General features: G+C 55.2%; 1 long non-coding RNA gene across 4 annotated transcripts; it reads left to right on the top strand.

Annotated features, from left to right (window-relative positions):
• The first annotated feature begins 1,118 nt into the window (after positions 1 to 1,118).
• On the top strand, positions 1,119 to 6,095 carry LOC121108898. Of its 4 annotated transcripts, none has more exons than XR_006932606.1 (4): positions 1,119 to 1,599; positions 2,728 to 3,313; positions 4,485 to 4,712; positions 5,978 to 6,095. It is a non-coding gene; the product is annotated as an uncharacterized LOC121108898 (long non-coding RNA). The 4 variants fall into 4 exon arrangements; XR_006932607.1 differs by lacking the exons at positions 4,485 to 4,712; positions 5,978 to 6,095 and adding an exon at positions 1,736 to 1,821 and having other exon boundaries at positions 1,119 to 1,418; positions 1,497 to 1,599; positions 2,728 to 3,407; XR_005843533.2 differs by lacking the exons at positions 4,485 to 4,712; positions 5,978 to 6,095 and having other exon boundaries at positions 1,119 to 1,418; positions 1,497 to 1,599; positions 2,728 to 3,407.
• The last annotated feature ends 7,327 nt before the right edge of the window (positions 6,096 to 13,422 follow it).

The raw sequence follows: 13,422 nt of genomic DNA, 5'->3' as shown, positions 1-13,422 counted from the left end.
CCTCCAGGTGAGTGACAGCAGGCAGGCAGGCCTTTGGGCTCTGCAGGGTCATTGTGTGGAGCATTATGCCCAGGAACAGCTGAGTGTAAAGATGATGTCCGAGCTGCAGAGCTAAGCCTAACGGAGAGGCCCAGCGACTCAGCTCGTTTCCCAGCGTGAGGCAGGAAATTGGAGCCACTAGGGATATGCAGACGCTTTCTGCTTTTGTCTGTTGCCTCCCTCCTTCTGCCCCTGTCAGAGGGGAGGAACGAGCTGCACTTGCACAGAGACATTGCTCTCACGGCCACTCCCCCCTCAGGTTGGAGCATTCCTGGCTGCAGGATGGGCAAACCTAAGTTCTTGCCTGATTGTGTCTGTAAAGCTTAAAAAGGGACACAAACTATGGCCTCTTGGCTCATGAGAGGGGGTGAGAGAGGGGATGCTGTGCTATTGGGCTGCAGCCAAGAGTCTGAGAGAGTCTGTGTTATGTGAGATTTGAGAGACAGTTCTGGGGAGTGTGGGAGCAGTGCAAACGTGCAAGGGTGCTTTTCCTTTCAGGGGCCTTTGTGCGACAGCAGATGTTGATGCCCTAGAAGCACGGTGCGGAGCACATCCTGGGATCAAGGTGCCACGGACTGGAAAATGCTGCTGTGGCGAAGTTCCTGTGTGAAGACAAAACTCCCAGTCCCCCAGAAAAGTGGAGGCAGAAGAGCAGTGACAAGGTATCTACATGTCTATCTGTGTATGTGCACAGCAGGCCCAGCTGCCCCTGCTTCCTCCCTCCACGGGATCTGCTCCTGCTGCTGCTGCTGCTGGAGTCTCCTCTGGCCATGGTGGCGTGGGGCGAGTTCTTGTGTCAAACAGGATCTCCCATTCGTCAACTCATTGTGACCGGGCCTGATCCCCTGGTTGACCTGTAATGAATCGCAATGTTATCCATCCCATAACCTACCCTGGCACCGAGGTTAGACACCGTAGGTCTGTAGCTACCAGGATCATCTTCTGGCCCCTTCTGAGCTTGAGACCTCATGCGGCTGTCTCTAAAGTGTCTTGCCCACCACTTCATCCTGGTTGGGTGGCCTGTAGCACACTCCCACGCTAACGTCAGTCTTACTGGCCTTTGCTTTTATTCTGACCTAGAAGCTCTCAACCCTATCATGGCCATCGTTCATTTCCAGACATTCCCATTCTTTCTTAACGTAGAGGGCTGCACCACTGCCTTTCCTGCCTTGCCTCTCTCTTTTGAAAAGTCGCTAGCCATCCATCACAGCACTCCAGCTGTGTGAGTCATTCCACCACGTTTCTGTGATTTTTCTCCTGTTTTTGGATTCCAAGAAAAGCCAGGTAGGATTATTTTTATTGTTATTCTTTTTTTAATGGCAGGCATTGTGTTCAACTTAAAAAAGGAACGCATGAAGAATAGCTTTGTTTGCATTCTGGTAAGTGCTGAGGCTTTGGCTGATGACAGCTTTCAGCTGCAGCTGAACTAGGCTGGATTTGTCTCCTGCTCTCCATAGGTGAGTGTTTCTCTTCCAGATCTTTGAATCAGCTTTCTACACGGCTTAAGCGATGGAACAGGAAAGACTCCAATATGGTAACAACGTGATTTCTAGTGTTTTGGTACGTATATTCAAGTCAGTATGGGTCCATTTCAGACAGCATCGTCTCACATCTGTTTGTTGTCTCATATCAAAGGCATTTTTACTAATTTGGCTACATACATACTCCACCCATAGTTTGCGTCTTGTCTTCTTAGGGTGAGGTTTGCCTGCTGAACAGCAAGACAAAAGAAGCTTAAATTACAGAAGCAGAGAAGCAGAGACAGTCTAGAGGCTCAATACAGTACGGATCAGTTAGAGTATTACTTTGAAGTTGTTGTGTTCTGGGTCTTAGGTGGGATGAGAGACGGGTGTGAATGTTACAGCCAAGTGTTTTTCCCTTGTTCATTGTTCACCTGCTGCCATGCAAGCCAGCTCTTCTTTTCCCTGCCTCTGCTTTTCTTGTTGCATGCATATGCATCGCAAAATCTCTGAACAGATTTATTTTCACGTTTTAACAGTGTATAGCTAGAAGTGGGGCTTATCTCAGCCTTTTGTCTCATCATCTGATGGCGATTGGTTGTGTATGGGGGGAGTTTGCACGAATTATTAGCATCTCACCAAAAGGCAAGGAACAGAAAAAGAAAGAAAAAAACACCAAACCGCCCTAAAAGCTGCATAAATGACTATAGCTGAGCCAGCAGGAAATATTACCTGCAGTTTGCAGAGTCCTCATTTTGCTCAGCACTGACTGGATGGGGTTAACAGTGACCGCTAATGAAGGAGCTCTGCAACCTGTCTGAGCAGTGCTCCAGTCTTTGTTGCTGCGTTAGGAATGCACTGCTCCTCCTGCCACATTTCTTCACGCCCTCGGTTGTTATCTGAGCAGTGTTAGCCCCCACGAGCGATGCAGTCAGTGCCTGCTTGCTCCAGGTGCTCCATAAGCACAGCAGAAGGATGCCAGGGGGCTTGCAGGCAGTGTGTGCATGCTGTTGCTCTCTCAAAGAAGCCCCTGTTTTAGCTAGCTGCAGAAGAAACCATTTTTTCCTTGGTCAGATCCTTGCAAACGCAGTGCAAGTGTACAGAACGGTACAGTGTCTAGCTGTCTTTTGGCAGTATGTGCAATGAGGTTATCTATTTTTCAGGCAGAGGAGTGCCTCCCGACAGTTGAGACTGAGCATTGTTTTCTCTCCTTCTTCATATCTTGCAGGAAAGATTGTTTCACGTGTAATGAAAAGCTAGTGTCCAGATGATCACTGCGGCCAGATGGCAATTTTGATGCCCTCGTCACTAAGACTTGTCCAAGCCCTGATGTATGTGAAGCTCATCAGGAGGGAATGCTCGCAAGAATCAGCTAACACAATAGCAGCAAGCTTTCAGTGACAGCGTTCAGGAAGGGTGACGATTCAGGCTGGGAGCAGGTATGTCATCACCTGACTTGACCACATGTAACTTGATGCTAGAAGTACACCACGTCCTCCCTCCCTGCATGGCAAGAGATTGCTCTCTTCTCCTGCAAAGGCAGCCAAAGTAACTTCTGTGTGCTGACTAGAGAGAGAAAACTTGGTGTCACTCCTCGCAAGTCCTGTGGCAGCCAGATACTGTGTTAGCCACTCACAGGTAGCATGTCTTTGGTATCAGGGTGTAAGAGAATGAACTCTGTAGGAGCGCTGCTGTCATAGGCCACCAAGGGCCCGGGATGCCTGGCTGAAATTTGATGTTGCAGATACCTTGGTGTCACTGGAATCCATGGAGTTGACACAGTCCTCTGATGGCTGGATTTCGGCTTTCTAAGGGTATTCCTTTCTGTTTCTCATCTTTTCGGGTGATATTGCTTTGCTTTCCTTGGCTTTTTAGTAATTCCTATTTTGGTTATTGTTTCTGGAATGGCTTTGCTTTGCTCCTTGGTTTTTCTTTTGTATCTTTGCCTTGCATTGCTTGTGAATTTTCATTTATTCCTTCTCTTCAGTGCAAAGCATTGGTGAGTGCTTTTCTCTTTGTACTGTGTTTGGTTTCTTTGCTTTGACACGATATACACGAGTAAAGCAAATGAATGGAATACAGTATGGTGACCTTGTTTTGTTTGCTTTGTTTTCCTTGCTTGGTTGTTTTTCCCCTATTGCTTTTCAGTAGTGCGCCTTTTGCTTTGCTTTCCATTGTCTTTGTGTCTGTTTTGTTGGCTCTTTGTCTTAGCTGTTCCTTTTCTTTGCATTAGCTTCTTCCTCCCAGAGGAGAGCATTCCTTGCCTTTTCAGAGGATGGTTCTTGGCTTTGCTTGGAGTTTCTCCCTTGCTCTTCATTCTTGGTTGCCTTACCTGGCTTTGCCTTCCTTGTCCCCTTGCCCCGGCCTTGCTCTTCCTTTGCCTTCACTCACCTGATGTGCTCTCTCCCTTGATTGTTCTGTTCTGTCTGTTCCTTTCTGGCTTCTTGAACTGCAGCCTCCTCTCTGGGCTTTCCTGCCGTGCTTGATGCATTTGCAGCTCCTTGGAGTTTCCCAGGTGGGTCCACGCCTCCTGGGCCTCCTTGCCTCTTCCCTTGTGGTGCTCTTGTGGCTTTTTCTCCAGCTGGCTGGATCCATGCGGGCCTATTGCCCCATTTTCTCGGCATTGGTGTATGTAGATTGTTCTGTGTCATCTTCCCAGGCATAGATGCTGAGTTTTTGCCTCTCCCAGACTCTGTTGTCATCTTTGCTTTTCCGTGAGAGTGTATTCTGTTCTGTTAGCGTTGGTTGCTTGTTTTTGAATTTGGTGTTTGTTGTTGTTTCATGTATTGTTATTGGCTTTCTTTGATGTGCGTGGGGTTTTTCTTTGTTCTTTTTTTCAGTTTGGTGCTCTTTTTTTTTTTTTGCTGTTCACTTCTTTGCACTGTATTTTTTTCCCAGTAGCGTTTCTTTTCCTTTCTCTTGTACTAGAAATTTTAGCTCCTAACACTAATCCAAATGTATAAACCACAAGTCTGAACCACACAGGTGTATGGGAACTGTATAATCACAGCCTGACCCTCTGTTTGACCACCTGAGGCGAGTGCTGAGTCAGCTGCAGGGGCACAGGTGATGGCAGTTTCACCTGAGTGACCGGAAGGGGTGGACCCTGGCTGCAGCCCTGCTAGACCCCATGTAAGGGCTGACTCCCAAGGAGGAAGGCTCTCTCTCTGGAGGTCACCCTTAGTGGAGCTGTTCTGCGCACCCAGGGTACGGGTAAGCTTTGTATTTCATTCCTCCTTTGGAAAGGCAATTCTCTCTCTGCTCCTTTACCTATTTGCCTTACAATCTGTTTGCCATACACACAGGTAATGTTTAACCCCACTAATGGGTAGCCCTTAAGCCTTTTCTGTAAATGCAACAGGGATAGGGTTAGCCCTCATCAAGTAAGGGCCACCCTCAGTCCTAAAACCAAAGGGTAGCCCTTAACCATAACCGAAGTGCGAATCCTTCGCTCTAATCCAATGTGGTAACCGTTGACCTGTCACTGAAGGGAAGCCCTTCATCCTAACCTACTATGGTAACTCTTCATCCTAAACGCTAGCCTCTAACAGTAACCTTTAAGCCAATCCCTAGGGGTTTTCCTTAAGCCTTTGCCCTGACTGAACTTGGTAGCATTTCCACGTGAAGCCTTATCTAATGCAGTAACCCGACCATCTGATGCCAAAGGGTAACGGTCCGCAGTTAGTAGTAAGACTAAATAGTAGCACTTAACCGTAATCCAGCAGGGGATGAGGCCGAGCTTGTCTTCTGCCAGGGCTGCTCTCAGCCCCAGGGCACGGCGAGCGGCTGCGGGCAGTGCATCTCCCAGCTGAGGTGCCTGTCAACATCTGCCCGCTGTCCTTGTGGAGGGCCCGTCATCGTCATGGAAACTGATTGTAACAGCACAAAGGTTCCAGGAGCGTGGGTGATGTCAGCTGTGACATCCTCTGGGGGGCCTGGAGCCGCCCTTTTTTGGCCTTGCAGCCCATCAAGCCAAAGCCTGCTGTCCTGCACGTGGTCCCACCGGGCAGAAACTCTTGGGACGTAGGAAGGTTCAGGGGAGGGGACAGATGCCTGAGGGCATTCTTTGATTCCATCCCGAGAGTTGTCTTTGTCTTTGTTCTTTCCATGTCGTGTGGTTTTTCTTTGCTTTTCCTCTTGCTATTTAACATCTTTTCTTTCTTTTATGCTTCTTTCTCTGTTGCTTTGCATTGCACTGCTTTGGTTGTTTGTTGGTTTTTTTTTCCCTTCCTTTCAGGCCAAGCCCCAGGGGCTGCTAGGGCAATGTCCTCACTTGGAGGGGGAGGCTGGGTTTCCCATCTGAGGGCTTCATGCACAAATAGCAAGGAAAACTCAGACACAGAGCAATGCTAAGCAAAAGCACTTGCGGAGGACTCCGTTGTGCATCTGCAGGAGCTGCTTTGGCGTGGAGGATTTTGTGGAGTTGCTGCCAGTCGTTGCTCGGATGAAGTGAGGCTTTTGTCCTTGTATCTGTGCAGGAAAGCAGTGCGGAGGGAACGTGTGTGGTGAGATGCTGAGGAGAGATTGCCTTCCTTGCCCCAGCAGGCTGCTTGTGTCCTGGTGATGCACGGTGACGAGAAGGCTGCTGTTCTGTGAGTAAGCCTGCCACGTGGGAGTAATGGTTGTGGCCTTCTGGGCAAGTCTCTGAGGAGAGGTCTTTGGGCAGGCTGGTTGTTTTGCTGGGCAAGTGCCATTTCAGTTGTTTGTTGCCATGCTTGGTTGGTGCTTGTTTGAGAAATAGTCGTTCTCTAGGCGAGCAGTGCTCTGGCAGCAGGGGAGTGAGAAATGTCATGTCCACCCAGTCTTCTCCACGAGCCTTACGCTGCCTTTCCCCAGTGTGTGTAAATGGCTGTAGAAATGGCAGGGGGAGAAATGGGGAAGAGGGGAGGTGCGGTTTCTGTGCATGCTGTGTCCCCGGAGCAGGTGTGAGCTACTAAGAGCTGGGAGCCCTGCAGAGCGTCCTGGGTTTGTTTTGCTTCCTTGTTGGAGCTGTTGGGATGCTTTTGTGGGTGCTTTGTGCGTTTGAAGTCCCTGTGAACTCTGCTGAGACCAGTGGTGTCCTAGGGAGAGCCCCGCTGCCCCCTTTTTGTTCGGGCTGTTTTCTTCCCTCTGGAGGTTAAAAGGGCCTTCAGAAACCCATCAGTACAACTTGGTGCTGCTCCAGCCTGTCAAGTGGAGATGATGAAGTGTGACCGCCACTGGGGCAGGGAGGAGAGCAGCTAAGAAATGGTGTTGCCGTAGACTGTGTGGAGCTTGTTCTTGTGAAACGGTCCCTTGTGCTGCCAGAATCTCTCTGACTTTCAGTCATGGCCTCTTCCTCCTGGCTTTCAAGATGTTCAGAGGCATTGCTAAGAAAGAAAGAGCAGAGCTCTTCCTAGGCCATGGCAGAGTTCACCTTTCCAGGTGTATGCCAGAGCATGAAGCATGGTCAACAAGGACGGGGTAGCAGCAGCTGGAAACAGGGGAAGCTTCCACAGAGCCCCCCGCTGGAGTCCCAGGGTGATGAGCTGAAGCTGATCTTGGCAGCATGAAAGGTGGTTTTCCGGGCTGTGTGCCGTATAGGGCTCAGGGCTGTCACTGGGGTTGCTTTCACAGGACACCCCCCAGCCCAGCTCAGGACCCACGGTGAGTCTGTGGGTGACAAATGTGTCACTGAGAGACAGCATCAGGGTGGGAATGCGTGGACCACAGCGCCCAGGGCAGAGTCAAGCAATGCTGGGGGTGGGGGGGGTCAGCCCCAAGGAGAAAGTCTCCGCCACGGGAGAAATGGATTGCTTAGCTCCCCACTTAAGCTCCCATTGCCTCCCAGTATTGTCTAGAGTCTTCTTGTGCAAACTCAGTGCCCCCCAGTGCCCTGCAGTGGGCTTCCCAGTGCCTCCAGTACTGCCCAGTGCCCCCAGCTCAACACACCCACTGCTCACTGCGTGACCATCTCCTTCCCCAGGAACAGCACAAGGCAACAGAGGCGTTGACAGCAGCGATGGAGATGGAGATGTTCGGAGTGGAGGAGCTGTTGGCTCGCTGCAGCCACCCCAGCATCCCCGGAGGTGGGCCTGGGGGGGGGCTTTGGTGCTGCACAAACGACTGCAGGCAGAGGTGTAGGAAAGCGAACGCCATACGTTTAATAATTTAACGTACAAAACAGCAAATAAATGATTATATTCCCAACCATTTCCCACCCTAACAATTGTTTCTGATCCCACCCCCTAAAATTCCCACCCTCTAATCAATTTCCCACCCCCCAGCTCCCACCCCGCAATCAATTGCTCACCACCCACCCTCCTCCCCGCTTCCCCCCCGCTCCCTCCCACCAATAGTTCCCTCCCTCTGCAGAAAACCTCCCAGCCCCCCAAATTCCCCCCCCAACAGTTCCTTCCTCCAAATTCCAACAACTTGGGAGTGTAACGTGATCAGAGTACAATTTCTCCCCCAGAATTGCCACCCCACAGAATTCCCTCCCCCTCCCCCCATCTTCAGTGCCAGCAGTTACGGTGTCCAATAATTTTTGATGCCAACCATCTCCCACGGCAGCCATTTCTCACCCCAGCAGTTTCCCAACCCCCAAATTCCCACCCCAACAATATCACAGTACAGCCATTTCATTTCTAACCTCAGAAAGATCCCAGTGCCTTAAGAATTCCAACACCAAATTCCCACCCCCCACCCCTGGATTCCCACCCCAACAGTATCTCAGTACAGCCATTTCCAACCTCAGGAAGATCCCAACACCCCATGAATTCCCACCCCAAGAGTTCCCACCCCAAATTCCCTCCCCCCACCCCGGATTCCCACCCCATCAATATCACAGTACAGCCATTTCATTTCCAGCCCCAAAAAGATCCCAGCACCCCAAGAATTCCCACCCCAAGTTCTCACCCAAAGAGTTCCCACCCCAAATTCCCACCCCCCACCCATTCCCCACCCTGCAACCATCCCCTCCCCACCCCAAATTCCCACCCCCCAGCCTTCTTTTCCCAGCCCAAAGCTTTGACAGTCCAAGCCTTTGGCGGTCCATCAGCTTCAGAGTCCCGCATTGCCCCAGCCCAAGATGCCGTTTGTGGACAGCCCAGTTTTGGAGGAGTAGGGCTGGGGCCGGTGCTGGTGCCCCCAGAACACTGCCGCTGCTCTCTGGGCATGGTGGGGGCCAGCGAGGAGCCCAGGGCTCCAGGGAGCCGTCTTGGTCGGCTATGGCCACGTCTCCTGCTCCAGCAAGTGGGCCGGTTTCTTGGTGCGCTCCCGCTCGAGCCGCTGTTGGGCTGTGATGGGCACCCCATCAGGGCACAGTCCTCCTGCTGCCCGCCCACCGTGCTGACACAGCCAGCTTGGCCTAGCGCCGGTGTTTGTGGCCTGGGCCATCGTGGCAGCGCGGCAGCTTCCTCTTTGTGGCTGGGCCGCTGCCAGCGTGCTGCTCGTGCCCGGTGCTCTTGCTGTTAGTGGTGGTGCAGGCGGGCGCTGGGCACTTGGCTGGCTCGGTGCTGTCCTCGTGGTGCATGTCTGCCAGCCGGCAGGAGATGCATCCGGGTGGCAGTGCCAGGCGGGTGAGAACCACCCGGGGCTGCCTCCGCCGCGCCTCTTCCATCAGACGTGCAGTGTGGGGCAGCAGAGGTGCGGGGGCAGCCAGGGGGGTCGGCAGTGCCAGGCGGGTGAGAACCACCCGGGGCTGCCTCCGCCGCGCCTCTTCCATCAGATGTGCAGTGCGGGGCGACGGAGGCGCAGGGGCAGCCAGGGGCGTCGGCACGGGCAGCTCAGGGGATGCTGGCTGCCAGCAGAGCGAGTTGCTGAGGAGCCCTGATTCAGGATGTGTCTCGTTGCTCAGCTCCCTGCTGGCCCCGGAGGAGTCCGAGTGCTCTGTGCCGGAAGAAGAGGAGTCGAGGCTGCTGGAGACATCAGGGCTCAGTGGCTCCGTGGCAGTGATGCGCTGCATCAGCTCTTGCGTTTGGCAGCTGTTTGCAGTGGCTTTGGTCCCCTCTCTTGTGACACCGGGCAGGTCCTGCTTGTGCTGGGGGACCTCCAGAGCTGCTTCTGAAAAAGCAAGAACATCCCCCCGAAGGATGATGGCAGCCTTCCCACAGCCACTCGGTGCAGGCAGCCACCTCTGGGGGTCACCTCTGCGGAGCACAGTCTCACCGTCAATCCAGGTGAGCAAACGGTCCATTTCCACATCATCGTTGTCAAGTCTGTGGGTGCTGGGTGTCTCTTCTGGAAAAGGCAGAAAATGCCCAGCGGGGCAATGGCAATGCCGGCTTTCCCACGCCCACTCCGTGCAGACACCCCCCCAGCAGCTCTGCTGCCCCTCCGAGAGAGACTCACCGTTGTTGATCCACGTGAGCAGGTCATCGATGTCTGCGTCGTCGTACAGGATGCCTGTCTTGGATGTCACTTCTGGAAAAGGCAGAAAATGCCCAGTGGGGCAATGCCAGCTTTCTTTCCCACACCCAGTGTGGGTGGGTGGGTGGGTGCCAGCAACCCCCCGCCAGCTCTGCTGCCCCCAAACTCACCGTCGTTGAGCCATGCCAGGAGATGCTGGATGTCCGCCATGTCCTCCGGGATGTCTGCGCTCGCTGTGGCTGCTGGAAAAGCAAGGACATCCCCAGTGGGGCAATGCCAGCTTTCCCACAGCCACCCGGTGCGGACAGCCTGCCGCACGCCCCGCAGCCCCCAAACTCACCCCCTGAGTCCAGCGCTGCGGTGCTGCAGCCGAGCGGAGCCGTGGCGGGATGGGGGCACCCGTCGGTGGGCGCTGGGTGCCCCTGGTCCTCCGTGAGCACCACGGCGTCCTGAAAGGGCTCCATCGGCGACTCCCAGGTGGCGGGCAGGGTGCAGGGCACGGGGAGCACCTGCTCCTGCAGTGGTGGTACCTGCAAAAGAACTGGCGGGGGGCCGGGGCGGCCGGGGGCCTGCGGCAGGCAGGTGCCTGCGGGCTGCGGGGGCTCCCCGTGGAACACGGCCCCAGGCCACAGCCCCATCGGCTGCTGGGGCGGCAGCGTCCCTGCCAGCAGGGGATGTCCCCAGCAGTGAGCGGGGGCAGTGGGGGGAGCCATAGCTGGGTGCAGCCCCCCAGGTAGCAGCTGCAGCACCGGTAAGTGCAGCCCCCCAGTTGGGGGCAGGCCCCCAGGTGGCAGTGGAGCCCCAGTTGGGGGCAGCCCCCCAGGGGGGAGCCGCGCTGCCTGTCCCCAGACACCTGGTACCCCAGGCCAGACAGAGGCCTGAGGCGCCAGGTAGGTGGCAGTGGGGACAGGGAGGGCTTGGGGTGGTACCGGCATCGGTCCGCGGATGGTGGGCTGCATCCAGGCGGGGTCCGGTGGCGGCACAGTCGCTTCAGAGAAAATGGCGTCGGGCGTCAGAGGCACCGTCAGCGCTCCTCGAGGGATTCTCTCTGTGGGGAAAGGCCAAAGTAGGCTCTGGGGTGGGCTCTGGGGTGAGCTCTGGGGCGCTGGGGTGCGATCTGGGGCACAGGGCTGAGATCGGGCTTACAGGGCTGGGATCTGGGACGCTGGGGTGGGATCTGGGACGCTGGGGTGGGATCTGGGACACTGGGGTGGGATCTGGGTTACAGGGGTGATATCGGGGTTACAGGGGTGGGATCTGGGGCACAGGGGTGGGATCTGGAGCGCTGGGGCCAGCTGAAGCATGGGAGCAGGGGAAGCCTGCTGCCTTACCTGCCATGACAGCTGGAGAGTGGCAGTTAGGGGAGCCCCTCCCCCCAGGGGGGTTGCGTGACCGTTGGGGTCAGCCCCTTTCCCCCAGGCTTGAGATGGTTGCAGTTTTTGTCGCCACAAAGACCTTAAAGACCCTCAAGTCTAAGCACAACCTAACCATACCAGCCTAACTCTAACGAGCCCCTGCTCAATCATGTCCCCGAGCACCACCTGGTTTTCAACACATTCAGGGATGGTGACTGAACCAGCTCCCTGGGTGGAATAGGGAGCCAGCCCATCAGGTCTCCCCTCAGCCTCCTTTTCCCCACACTAAACAGCCCCAGTTCCTTCAGTCACTCCTCAGAGGGCATATTGGCCAAGGCCTTCCCCAGCCTTGTTGCCCTTCTTTCAACCTGCTTCAGCACCTCAACGGCCCTTCTGTGCTGAGGTGCCCAAAACTGAACACTGGACTCGAGGTGAGGCCTCGCCAGTGCCGAGTCCAGGGGCAGGATGACTTCCCTAGTCCTGCTCACCACACCATTCCTGAGCCAGGAATTGTGGTTATGCCATTGGCCTTCTTGGCCACCTGGGCACACTGCTGGCTCATCTTCAGCCACCTGTCCGTCAGCACACCAAGGTCCCTTTCAGGGATCAGGCAGCTTTCCAGCCACTCCTCCCCAAGGAGGACTGGGGGGACGCCTGGGCTTGTTGTGACCAAAATGCAGGACCCGACACTCGGCCCCATTGAAACTCATCCAGTTAACCTGGCAGAGTGAACAAAAACCAAGCAGGCAAAGAGCAGAGCTGTCCACAGGGGGCAGGGCTTGGGGCAGGGCCTGTGCCGGAGGGTGGTCCAGCACAGTGGTGGCCTCGGGGCCCAGGCTGGAGGGGGCCTGGCACAGTTGAGGCCTCGTGTGGGCCCAGAAGGAAGGAGGCCCAGGCACAGGTAGAGCCTCGGGGCCCAGGATGGAGGAGGACCAGGTGCAGTTGGGGCTGCACTGGGGGGGCCCAGGATGGAGGAGAAGCAGGCTCAGTTGGGGCTGTGTTGGGGCCCAGGATGGAGGAGGACCAGTGCAGTTGGGGCTGCACTGGGGGGGCCCGAGCTGGAGCGGGGCCTAGCACAGTTGAGGCCTCCTCTGGGCCCAGACCAGAGGGAGCCCCGGCACAGCCCAGGCTTTGGGGCCTAGGATGGAGGAGGACCAGGCACAGTTGGGGCTGCTTTGGGGCCCAGGATGGAGGGGGGCCAGGCACAGTTGGGGCTGCTTTGGGGCCCAGGATGGAGGAGGACCAGGCACAGTTGGGGCTGCTTTTGGGCCTGGGCTGGAGTGGGGCCTGGCACAGATGGGGCAGATTTGGGGCCCGGGCTGGAGCAGGCACAGTTGAGGCCTTGTCTGGGCCCAGACGAAAGGGAGCCCAGGCACAGCCTGTGCCTTGGGGCCTAGGATGGAGGAGGACCTGGCACAGTTGGGGCTGCCTGTGGTCCCAGGATGGAGGAGGACCAGGCACAGTTGGGGCTGCTTTGGGGCCCAGGATGGAGGAGGACCAGGCACAGTTGGGGCTGCTTTGGGGCCCGGGCATGTGGGAGGCTTGGCACAGCCAGAGCCTTGTGGCTGCACTCCCTCTGTACAGTTCAACCTTGATCCATAACCTAAAATGGTAACTGTAGTGAAAGGCAGTAGCTGATCCAGCGGCTTTCTTGTGTTTTAATTTTCCTATGAGTGGGGAAGGACTCAAGCTAGTAAACAAAGAGCCCTTTCTGAAGAACAGGACTCAGAAAGTATGAGCACAGAGCAGATCTCCCAGTAGAGATTCTTCCCCTTAGACAGGCAGCCCTTAAACGAGGGTGGGGAGGGCTGGAGCCAGGCTCCACCCGTTTTTTGCCCAGGTGAAATGCTTGCAGCTGTGCTCCACAGCAGAATGTGTTTTAATGAAGCCTGTGAAAGCCTGTGACATGAAAGAATCCTTTCTTCCTTCCTTTTTTCTCGTTTGTGTTTGTTGCCTGCAGTTCCAAGCAGGTGGCCTCTCAGTGTCTTGCAAGTGACAGCTAGCAGCAGCAGGTCCAGCCAAGAGGCACAGCACCCTGCAACCTCCAGGTGAGTGACAGCAGGCAGGCAGGCCTTTGGGCTCTGCAGGGTCATTGTGTGGAGCATTATGCCCAGGAACAGCTGAGTGTAAAGATGATGTCCGAGCTGCAGAGCTAAGCCTAACGGAGAGGCCCAGCGACTCAGCTCGTTTCCCAGCGTGAGGCAGGAAATTGGAGCCACTAGGGATATGCAGACGCTTTC

Source organism: Gallus gallus, unplaced genomic scaffold (assembly GCF_016699485.2).
Source record: "Gallus gallus isolate bGalGal1 unplaced genomic scaffold, bGalGal1.mat.broiler.GRCg7b scaffold_55, whole genome shotgun sequence".
In the NCBI taxonomy this organism is placed as follows: Eukaryota; Metazoa; Chordata; class Aves; order Galliformes; family Phasianidae; genus Gallus; species Gallus gallus.
The sequence above is the reverse complement of the archived record's forward strand: the minus strand, read 5'-3'. Positions and strand labels throughout refer to the sequence as shown.